This window comes from Olea europaea, chromosome 6 (assembly GCF_002742605.1).
Source record: "Olea europaea var. sylvestris chromosome 6, O_europaea_v1, whole genome shotgun sequence".
NCBI classification, from domain to species: domain Eukaryota; kingdom Viridiplantae; phylum Streptophyta; class Magnoliopsida; order Lamiales; family Oleaceae; genus Olea; species Olea europaea.
This window is the reverse complement of record NC_036242.1, coordinates 18,284,078-18,295,561: the sequence shown is the minus strand read 5'-3', so window position 1 is coordinate 18,295,561 and position 11,484 is coordinate 18,284,078. Positions and strand designations below refer to the sequence as shown.

The window sequence follows — 11,484 nt, the reverse complement described above, 5'->3', positions numbered from 1 at the left end:
TTTAGCTTTTCCATACAGGGTAATATGCCAAACAATGCCAAACTTATTTGTAGTGATTTTAAACTTGGAATATGGAGCTGCGTATATTTTTCTATTGAACTTTTTAGAAAATTATTTGACATATGAAAGAAATAAAGACCTATATATAATTTTTTGGAAAAAATCGTATGTACAAAAAAAAAAAAAAGTACCTTATAGAAGTGTTCCAAATGTTGCGTTGGCAGCTTTTGATTTGGTCTTCTTTATTATTTTTTATTTTTATTTTTTGTGATTTTTGCAATGAACAAACGAGAAATTGCACCTAGCATTGTTCTAATTTCTTTCTTTTATATATATATATGGGAATATACCGTGAAAGTCCATTCAAGTGTTACAAGCCTATGTGATGATTGAATAGTTTCAAAAAGAAATGCTATGTATAATCTCATTTCTATTATGAATAGATGAAGCGTTAATAAATTGACTCATTCCTATCAATATACAAATAACTAACGTCACGTCGTTTACTTACATTGTTAAATGTACCGAAAGGATTAAAATAACTAGAAATTCGACAATGGCTAATCTCAGTGGTGGTGATGATTTTTGGAGACGGACAGTGGGCTTTAGATTCCGCATGCTGTCCAGTTGATGGTTCCCAATCTTTGCTTCGATCCTAATAATGTGCGTAAATGGTGCAACATACTTGGTGTATACTCTTAATGACATCAAGTCTTCGTTAGGATTTTTTCAGACATCGCTTAACTTAGTGAGCTTCAAGGACTTGGGAGGGAACCTCGGAATCATATCTGGGCTTGTTAATGAAACTTCTTCGACTACTTCATGATATGGTTAGTTGTGATTGGTCGGGCTGCAGAACCCCCTGCACGGAAAATGTGCTTGCACATATGGATTGGAGCCAGTCATGGGCTTTTGCAAACACAGACTTTGATTACTTGCGTTAAGAATTTCCGCAAGAGTGGTCTTTCAAAAGGTTTTGTTGGTTTAAGTTGTGCAATTATGACAGTTTTACCATGCTCTTCATGGAAATGATGCCAATCCCTTATTTGCTAATAGCCTGGCTTCCAGCTGCTGTCAAAAATCGTGTTTCTACCAATGATTCAACTTGAAAATGAGGTCAACGTTTTCTACAGCATACTGTAAGTATCACTCGGGTTTTCTTATAATCATAATTCATAATTCTTATTCAAAACAAGCTTACTTTTACTAGGATTGAGTATGTTGTTTTTGTGCTTATTCTGGTCTTTGCTCCTCTTGCCTGTCATCAAACAAGAACCTATGCATGGAAGAGCAAAAAAAATTCAAAGCAGTGATTAAAAGTCCTCTCAGAATCAAATCAACACAATTGCCAGCAGAATTGCCGCCTATATCATCACCCTCTCGGGCTCGAGTAAATCCTCGGAAGCCCATCTCTTGCACGAAATACATGTTCAATCCACTGGACCAAGGTAAGGACCTTACCATACTCAAGCATTTTTCATCTGGCTATGTTATACAAAGTATTGGACTGAAACATTCATTGAACTTAAGAAAAATTACAGAAACTTTAAAAAATACAAGAGTTTCTTTATCAGTCTCAAGATACATCCAAGGCATCAAGAATGAAGATATTTCAATGGGGCTTCGAACAAAACGAATTGTACCCATCTCTGTGACCAAAATCCTAACCCAAATCCTCAAGCATCCCTTTATTGATTAAAGGAAGCCACGAGGACGGATTAACTCACACCACCTCTTTTTAGTACACGAAGTATCAAGATTACTACAAAGAATCCGAGAGAACCAATTTCCAATCAGAGATTGAAAGATGAACACAAAAGAGAGAGGAAAAGTCACAAAATACATACACAGTGCAAACCCTAAGAACTGATGAATAGGGTAGCAAAAACAATATTTATACATTGGCATCCAACCATTGATTGGATTCTAATCTAACAGTCCAAATGACTCCTCAAACAAAGAAGAAATCGCGTGAGGCTGCAACAGTAAAAGTGCCAGGCCTTAACACACGACTTTAGTACATTGGGCTCGGGGAATTGGGTTAGGTCATGCTATTGGGCAATTGCATGTGTTTAGTAGAAAACAGTTTTGGGCCTTAACATTATCATCATTGCCCCAAGGGAAAATTGGCATCACAGCCCACAACCTCTACGTTGATGCCAATGGATTTTCAGCCATAATTGTTGTCTTCCAATTGACACCAAGTAGTACATGCAAGCCAAAATTTAACTAGTATTAATGTTCAAAAGCGCCAAACATGATTTAAATTTTGAAAGAGACAATACCTTTGTTCCTATATCTGATGGATTGAACCGTATTGGAATTTTTTCAAGAAAGACATATTCATTAGAGATAGGGATAGTATCTCTAATAAAATGCAATTTTACATCCATATGTTTTGTTCTTTCATGAAAAATAGGATTCTTACATAAATGTATTCCACTTTGATTATTAGAATCGACAATAACAGATACAATAAGCATATTAATTTTAAATGACAACCCTTTGAGCCACAAGGCTTTCTTTATAACCTCTGTGGCTGCCACACATTCGGCCTCTGTTGTTGACAAAGCAACAATGAGCTGAAAAAAAAAAAAAAGTACCTTATAGAAGTGTTCCAAATGTTGCGTTGGCAGCTTTTGATTTGGTCTTCTTTATTATTTTTTATTTTTATTTTTTGTGATTTTTGCAATGAACAAACGAGAAATTGCACCTAGCATTGTTCTAATTTCTTTCTTTTATATATATATGGGAATATACCGTGAAAGTCCATTCAAGTGTTACAAGCCTATGTGATGATTGAATAGTTTCAAAAAGAAATGCTATGTATAATCTCATTTCTATTATGAATAGATGAAGCGTTAATAAATTGACTCATTCCTATCAATATACAAATAACTAACGTCACGTCGTTTACTTACATTGTTAAATGTACCGAAAGGATTAAAATAACTAGAAATTCGACAATGGCTAATCTCAGTGGTGGTGATGATTTTTGGAGACGGACAGTGGGCTTTAGATTCCGCATGCTGTCCAGTTGATGGTTCCCAATCTTTGCTTCGATCCTAATAATGTGCGTAAATGGTGCAACATACTTAGTTGGTGTATACTCTTAATGACATCAAGTCTTCGTTAGGATTTTTTCAGACATCGCTTAACTTAGTGAGCTTCAAGGACTTGGGAGGGAACCTCGGAATCATATCTGGGCTTGTTAATGAAACTTCTTCGACTACTTCATGATATGGTTAGTTGTGATTGGTCGGGCTGCAGAACCCCCTGCACGGAAAATGTGCTTGCACATATGGATTGGAGCCAGTCATGGGCTTTTGCAAACACAGACTTTGATTACTTGCGTTAAGAATTTCCGCAAGAGTGGTCTTTCAAAAGGTTTTGTTGGTTTAAGTTGTGCAATTATGACAGTTTTACCATGCTCTTCATGGAAATGATGCCAATCCCTTATTTGCTAATAGCCTGGCTTCCAGCTGCTGTCAAAAATCGTGTTTCTACCAATGATTCAACTTGAAAATGAGGTCAACGTTTTCTACAGCATACTGTAAGTATCACTCGGGTTTTCTTATAATCATAATTCATAATTCTTATTCAAAACAAGCTTACTTTTACTAGGATTGAGTATGTTGTTTTTGTGCTTATTCTGGTCTTTGCTCCTCTTGCCTGTCATCAAACAAGAACCTATGCATGGAAGAGCAAAAAAAATTCAAAGCAGTGATTAAAAGTCCTCTCAGAATCAAATCAACACAATTGCCAGCAGAATTGCCGCCTATATCATCACCCTCTCGGGCTCGAGTAAATCCTCGGAAGCCCATCTCTTGCACGAAATACATGTTCAATCCACTGGACCAAGGTAAGGACCTTACCATACTCAAGCATTTTTCATCTGGCTATGTTATACAAAGTATTGGACTGAAACATTCATTGAACTTAAGAAAAATTACAGAAACTTTAAAAAATACAAGAGTTTCTTTATCAGTCTCAAGATACATCCAAGGCATCAAGAATGAAGATATTTCAATGGGGCTTCGAACAAAACGAATTGTACCCATCTCTGTGACCAAAATCCTAACCCAAATCCTCAAGCATCCCTTTATTGATTAAAGGAAGCCACGAGGACGGATTAACTCACACCACCTCTTTTTAGTACACGAAGTATCAAGATTACTACAAAGAATCCGAGAGAACCAATTTCCAATCAGAGATTGAAAGATGAACACAAAAGAGAGAGGAAAAGTCACAAAATACATACACAGTGCAAACCCTAAGAACTGATGAATAGGGTAGCAAAAACAATATTTATACATTGGCATCCAACCATTGATTGGATTCTAATCTAACAGTCCAAATGACTCCTCAAACAAAGAAGAAATCGGGTGAGGCTGCAACAGTAAAAGTGCCAGGCCTTAAAACACGACTTTAGTACATTGGGCTCGGGGAATTGGGTTAGGTCATGCTATTGGGCAATTGCATGTGTTTAGTAGAAAACAGTTTTGGGCCTTAACATTATCATCATTGCCCCAAGGGAAAATTGGCATCACAGCCCACAACCTCTACGTTGATGCCAATGGATTTTCAGCCATAATTGTTGTCTTCCAATTGACACCAAGTAGTACATGCAAGCCAAAATTTAACTAGTATTAATGTTCAAAAGCGCCAAACATGATTTAAATTTTGAAAGAGACAATACCTTTGTTCCTATATCTGATGGATTGAACCGTATTGGAATTTTTTCAAGAAAGACATATTCATTAGAGATAGGGATAGTATCTCTAATAAAATGCAATTTTACATCCATATGTTTTGTTCTTTCATGAAAAATAGGATTCTTACATAAATGTATTCCACTTTGATTATTAGAATCGACAATAACAGATACAATAAGCATATTAATTTTAAATGACAACCCTTTGAGCCACAAGGCTTTCTTTATAACCTCTGTGGCTGCCACACATTCGGCCTCTGTTGTTGACAAAGCAACAATGAGCTGCAACTAAGATTTCCAACTTACACAAGTACCACAAAAACTAAACATATAAGCAGATGTGGATTTTCTATTGTCTCTGTCACCAGCAAAGTCAGCATCAACAAAATCTTTTAGTATCGCTACTTTATTGCAGTTTTCAAACACTTATCCTAATTGGGATGTGCCTTTCAAATATCCAAGAAGCCACTTAAGAGTTTCCAAGTGTTCAGGACCAGGTTTGGCTATAAACCTATTTAGAGTACTGATTACATGAGCTACATCAGGTCTATTACTGACCATAGTATACATAATAGATCCCACAGCATTAGCATAGGGAACCTTTTCCATATATATTATATCAGATTCATCAATTGAGCCTTGCTTTTTATTAAGTTTGAAATGACTAGCTAAAAGCAAGGAAATAGATTTTGATTCATGCATGTAAAGCTTAGATAAGATCTTCTCAATGTATACAGATTGTTTCAAAATTAATATAGATTTAAATCTTTTTCTAACAATGTCCATCCCAAGTATCCTTTTAGCGTGACCCAAAATTTACATTTTAAACTCAGTTCTAAAAACTTCTTTTATATCATTTATCTGTTTCAAATCAAGTCCAATTCGGAGCATGTCATCAACATATAGTAATAGACAAATAGATATAACGTATTTATAATTCCTTTTAAAATAAATACAATGATTAGAAGAGTTTCTTACAAAACCAACAGTCATGAAAAAGTTATCAAATCTCTTATACTATTGTCTAGGTCATTGTTTTAATCCATATAAAGATTTTTAAAGTAGACACACATAGTCAGATTTGGATTCATTTACAAAACCCTTAGGTTGAAACATGTAAATGGTTTCATCTAAATCGCCATGTAAGAAAGCTGTTTATATATCCATTTGTTCAAGTTCCCAATTATGATGAGCAACTAATGCAAGTAAGACTCTAACAATAGTATTTTCACAATAGGTGAAAATTTTCATTGTAATCCACACCGTGTTTTTGTGTAAACCCCTTAGCTACAAGTCTGACCTTAAATCTTAAAGACTCATTATTAGAACTGCCTTCTTTAAAGTTGTAAATCCATTTACAGTCAATAATGGATTTATCTTTGGGTCTTCGAATAGGAACCCAAGTTTTATTTTTCATTAAAGAACTTATCACTTCCCTCATGGCAGACTCCCACATGTTAGATTGATTACAACTCACAGTTTCATTATAGGTCTTAGGCTTTTATGAGCAAGATCTTGGTATGACAGGACAGAGAAGGATAGACAATCATTATATCTAACAGGTTCTCTAATGTTCCTTCTAGGCCTATCCCTAGCCAATTGATAGTCACTCAGTTCGTTTTCTTGGCCGGGATTGTTAGTCTCAATTTGATTTTCTTCTTGAACACATTAGTTTTTTGTTTTAGTTTGAATGGGAATATAGTGAACAGAAACATGCAGCTAACATTATCAAGTAAGGTCCTATTCATTCTCTTAGCAACCCCATTTTATTGGTGTATGGGATAGTCTTGTGTCTCAAAATTCCATTTTGTTCACAGAATTTATCAAATTTAGAATTACAAAATTCTAATCCATTATTTGTTCTTAGGACTTTAATCTTTACTAACGTCTAATTTTCAATTACGTCCTTCCAAATTTTGAATTTTTCAAAGGTTTCAGATTTATGTTTTAAAAGAAAAACCCACATTTTTCTTGAAAAATCATCAATTATTGAAAGGAAATACTTGTTCCCACCTTGAGTGGTTGTGAAGGCAGGATCCCATAGATCAGAGTGAACATATTTTAGTAGAGAAGTGGTTTTATGTTTTCTAGAATTGAAATACAGTCTATGGTGTTTTCCAAATGGGGAGTTCTTGCAAAAGGGTAGTTTGATATTAAGCCCTTGTTTGAGCCCCATCCTTCTAGAAATTCATTTTCTGAAAACTCATTTTCAACCACATATTTTTCAATAAAATAATATTACACGTAAAATTCAAAAAAAAAATTCTTAATTTTTAACTACATATTCACCATCAATCTACTATTCAATGTGCATTCTCCCCCAAAATGGGGCTTAAATAAGGGTTAAATCTTTTCCAAACACCCTCCATTTTGTGCAAAATATTGGGGCCTTTTTCACTCACATTACCTAATTGTTTATGTCATTTTAAGGTGGAATCGGGGTCAGCACTAAATACTATAATAGCATTCTCAAGCATTATTTCAGCTCTAGTAATATAAATTCCATTTTTTCTTGACTCCCTTGAAGATGACAAGGGATCCTTTAATCACTTTATCATGTCATATCCAGTCCTACCACATATCCATTGATCATCTAATTCTCCCATTGAAATTAGATATCTGTTGAGTTCAGGTTCTTTCTAGGGTATACATGTAGCCATCTCTAAATTTTAGAGGTACATTACCTAATCCCTCAACATTACATGCAATGTCATTTTTTCTATCACTACATCTTTACCACTTATCTTCTTAAAATCTTGAAGCCAAGACCTTTCATGTGTAATATGAAAGTTGCAGTCTAAATCCAAAATCCATTCATGGACATGCTGTATGTTATCAACATAACTTGCCAATTTCATATCAAACTGTCGGGTAACTTTATACACATCAATAGTGTTAGGTTCAATTGGTTCAATCAAATTTCCCTCATCTATTTTCTTATCTCTTTGTTTATTTTTCTTATTTTGACAATCTTTTATACAATGTCTTACTTTCCACAACTACAACACTTTCTATTCCTTGATTTAGATTTTGAACCTTGACTTACTCTTGAATTTCTTCCTATTATTATTTCCTGAATGATTATGATTTGTCAGGAGTATTACTTTGCCTATTTAACTATCTACCTCTCATGAACAGGTACTCTAATCCCTTTCCACATTTTTTAGTTTTAAAGTTCTAATTCCTTACTTCTTAAAGAATTTATAACAACATCAGGAGTCAAAGTATCCCTACCATACTTAATGGTAATTTTGACATCTTTGTATGCCTGTAGTACAACATTAAGAAGTATAACTGTCTTGTATTATTCAGATATCTTATCCTTAGCATTAGCGGTATCTTTTATCAATTTATTAAAGGTATCAAGATTAGCATCTAAGTCTTTGGATGAATCAATCTTAAAACTAAAGAACTTTTCTAGGAGGAACAGTTTTTCTAGAAAAGTTCTTTAGGTAAAGACTAGGCTAAATATAACCTTCAAGTTTATGTCATAGGGCATTAGCATTATCAAGTTTTCGTACATTCCTTAACACTTGATCAGACAAATGAAGGATAATAGAGGTATACACAAGTTCATCATATTCAGCTCTCTGATCAATAGTCATTGTTGCTGGGAATTCACCAGTTATAGCCTTAGATACTTTCTGTTGGACTAAAACCCCCTCATCTCTGTTGCTATATAGGAAAGTCTCATTTTCAATTAAAGACCCCAAGTTCAAAACTAGTAGTAGTCCTATTATCAATCAAACTAATCATACTTAGAGATAGAAGTTTGATCACATTAGGCAAATAGAGATAGAGATTCTGATATGCAAGCAAAACAATAAAGATCCTCTAAAAAAATAACAGTTGAGTACACATGATCACAATTTTATGAGATGAATCTCATGTAACATGCACATTACATTTAGATAGCATACATTCAACGAGATAGAATTATGTAATTGTAGCATTAGAAAGTGAATGTACCCAACTTAGTCAACACGAGTTAATTTTTTTGAAGATCAATTGCTCAGCTCTACCAGGATTTCGTGAGACTCAAGATCTCAGGTAAAGGCAGAGTGGAGGGCAGAAGTATTCTGTAGAAAGTTCCCCAAAAAAATGTGAAATATAGAATTGCAAAGCTATTGCAATCTAAAATAGGTATATAACAGTTTATCCACAACACTAAAGAGACAATCAATCAATGGATATCAGTCAAGAAATAATAGGCTCTTGACAAAAGAATAGGATTTGAGAGAGCAAACCAAGGTAATGGTCATTTCACTTGACCACCAACAAATCTCACCAAAACAACAGTCCACACAATCGGAGATAGACAAATCGCGACACCGTAAAATATTTTTCCCCAAGAAAAACCTCAAATCCGCTTCAGATTTACCAGATCTAGGGTTTACAACCCCCAATATTCTTAAGATCGACCGTATATCACTAGAACATTTACCCAGAATAGCCAATCGAATGGCTCTGATACCACTGCTATACAAAATATTGAACTAAAACATTCATTAAACTTGAGAAAAATTACAGAAACTTTAAAAAGCATGATTTACTTTATCACTTTCTCAAGATACATCTAAGGCATCAAGAATGAAGATATTTCAACGGGCTCAAAATAAAACGAATTGTATCCGTTTGTGTGACCAAAACTCTAACTCAAATCCTCAAGCACCCCTTTATTAATTAAAGGAAGCGACAAGGACGGATTAACTCATATCACCTCCTTTCAAGCCACGAGTATCAAGATTACACAAAAAATATAAAAGAAAACCAGCTTCCAATCAAAGATTGGAAGATGAACAAGAAGGAAAGAGGGAAAGTCACAAAATACACACACTGCGCCAATCTTAAAAACTAATGAATAGGCTGACATCCAACCATTGATCAGATTCCAATCTAACAGTCATTTTCCAAATGACTCAAACAAAGAAGAAATCGTGTGAGGCTGCAAAGTAAAAGTGCCACGCCTTAACACACGACTTTAGTGCATTGGGCTTGAATAACTTGGTCAAGTGACTTTATGGGGTAATTGCATGTCTTAGTAGAAAATAGTTTTGGGTCTTAGCCTTATCATCATTGCCCTAAGAAAAAATTGGCATCATAGCCCAACAAGCTACATCTCTAAAATCGAAGTATAAATTCCCTCGACCTTTAATGCTTACGTTCACCCTTTTTTGGTCTTTTTCCTTCCAAATTCTCTTTATATCGCCTTTTTAATCATCTGGTACTGCTTCGGTATGCAGTGGCGATTACTTTTCGTGATAATATTAGAAACATTTGGCCTCAAATACTACTCTACATTGTTCTAATTTGGAGCTTTTGCAAGCCCAATTGATAAAGAGGCACTAAAGCCGATGGATGCCAAGGGGCTTACAAGAGAAGAACAAGATTTAACATGTTCAGCAGGAAAATGTTGTAGATTGTGTTTTACTATTATTACATAATAGTTTCATTGATCTTGGTGTTTAGAACAAGATAGTTTTACGAGAGATATATGTACTGAAATTTCAAATAGAAGGTAAAGGCAATCGAAACTACAGCCCCTGCCATTGCCAGTGAACCACCGGAATCAACGTAGAATTAAAGAAGATACTGGAATCATTCGGGTATTTTAAATTTTATTGTTGGATCATGTTCAATCCAAGAAGATTCAAAGCAAATGTTAGTACCTCTTTGACATCTATTAAATTAAACTCATTTTCAAATTCACATTCATACAATAAAATATTTTTCATATAAATTTAAAATTTGTTTTAACTTTTTAACTACATATTATTCGAAAAATCACTATTTTGAAATTTATTTTTTCAAAAAATTGATTTTAATGGAGGTCAACGGGGGCTTAACGAGATGGAGAAAAACGTGTGAAGATGAAACGATATTTATGCAAATTTAACTTTAATGAAATGGACATAAGTCACATAACCAAAGTTAAGAAGAAAAATAATAAAATGAAAAAAGAAATAAAATTATGGTATCAAAAATTGGGAACAATTTCCAGGAAATGTCAAAAGGGCGCATTTAATAATTAGTTTACATGTATTGTACGCCACACACTCCGCCACTCCCTCCACCAGTAAAATCCCTAATTTCGTCTCTCGCTACGAATATATGTATGTATTTATCTATATCTATACTTGCTATCTTGTTTCTCTTCCCTTCTCTCTCGCCGGTTTGATCGCCGGAATATTCCAGTCGCCGGCGATCTATGCGCTCCCGGGAAATTACGCGTTTAGATCCATTTATTTATTGCATAGTTACATTTTTATTTCTCAGTCCAATTTAATCTCCTTTTCTGGGTACTGCTTCTCACGATTTAGATTTTGTTACACGTGAATTAATTATATATACAACATGTATTGTATCTACATGCATATGTGGCGTTTAGGGTTAGGGTTTTAATTGTTATAGAGGGGGAAGATGTTCAATAAAATCATGAAGAGAGGCCACCGTAAGGTGGCAAAATCGGATGGCACCGCTGTTGATTATGTCTGTGCTCCGACCGGACGGAGCTCCGGTCCTGTCTCTACATCCAATATTGTTGTAAACCATGCCTCCCGTGGTGGCCCACTACCTGTTTCATCCCAATTTCAGCAACTTCCTGCCACGTCTGGAGTGGTTCCTCTTCCTGGAACCATTGAGAATCTACCTATGTTCCGGGATGTTCCAGTTTCCGAGCGGCAGAGTTTATTCTTGCGGAAACTCCAAATCTGTTGCTTCCAATTTGATTTCTCGGATACCCTTAAGATGGTGAGAGAAAAGGAGATTAA

The 11,484-nt window shown here is 34.8% G+C and overlaps 2 long non-coding RNA genes across 2 annotated transcripts; both read right to left on the bottom strand.

The window, feature by feature from the left end:
• Positions 1–415: 415 nt before the first annotated feature.
• Positions 416–1,961, bottom strand: LOC111396061. Its single transcript, XR_002702929.1, has 2 exons — positions 1,202–1,961; positions 416–1,089 (listed from the first exon to the last, which is right to left on the bottom strand). It is a non-coding gene; the product is annotated as an uncharacterized LOC111396061 (long non-coding RNA).
• Positions 1,962–2,825: 864 nt separating this feature from the next.
• LOC111396060 lies at positions 2,826–6,927 on the bottom strand. Its single transcript, XR_002702928.1, has 2 exons — positions 3,616–6,927; positions 2,826–3,503 (listed from the first exon to the last, which is right to left on the bottom strand). It is a non-coding gene; the product is annotated as an uncharacterized LOC111396060 (long non-coding RNA).
• Between the last annotated feature and the right edge of the window lie 4,557 nt (positions 6,928–11,484).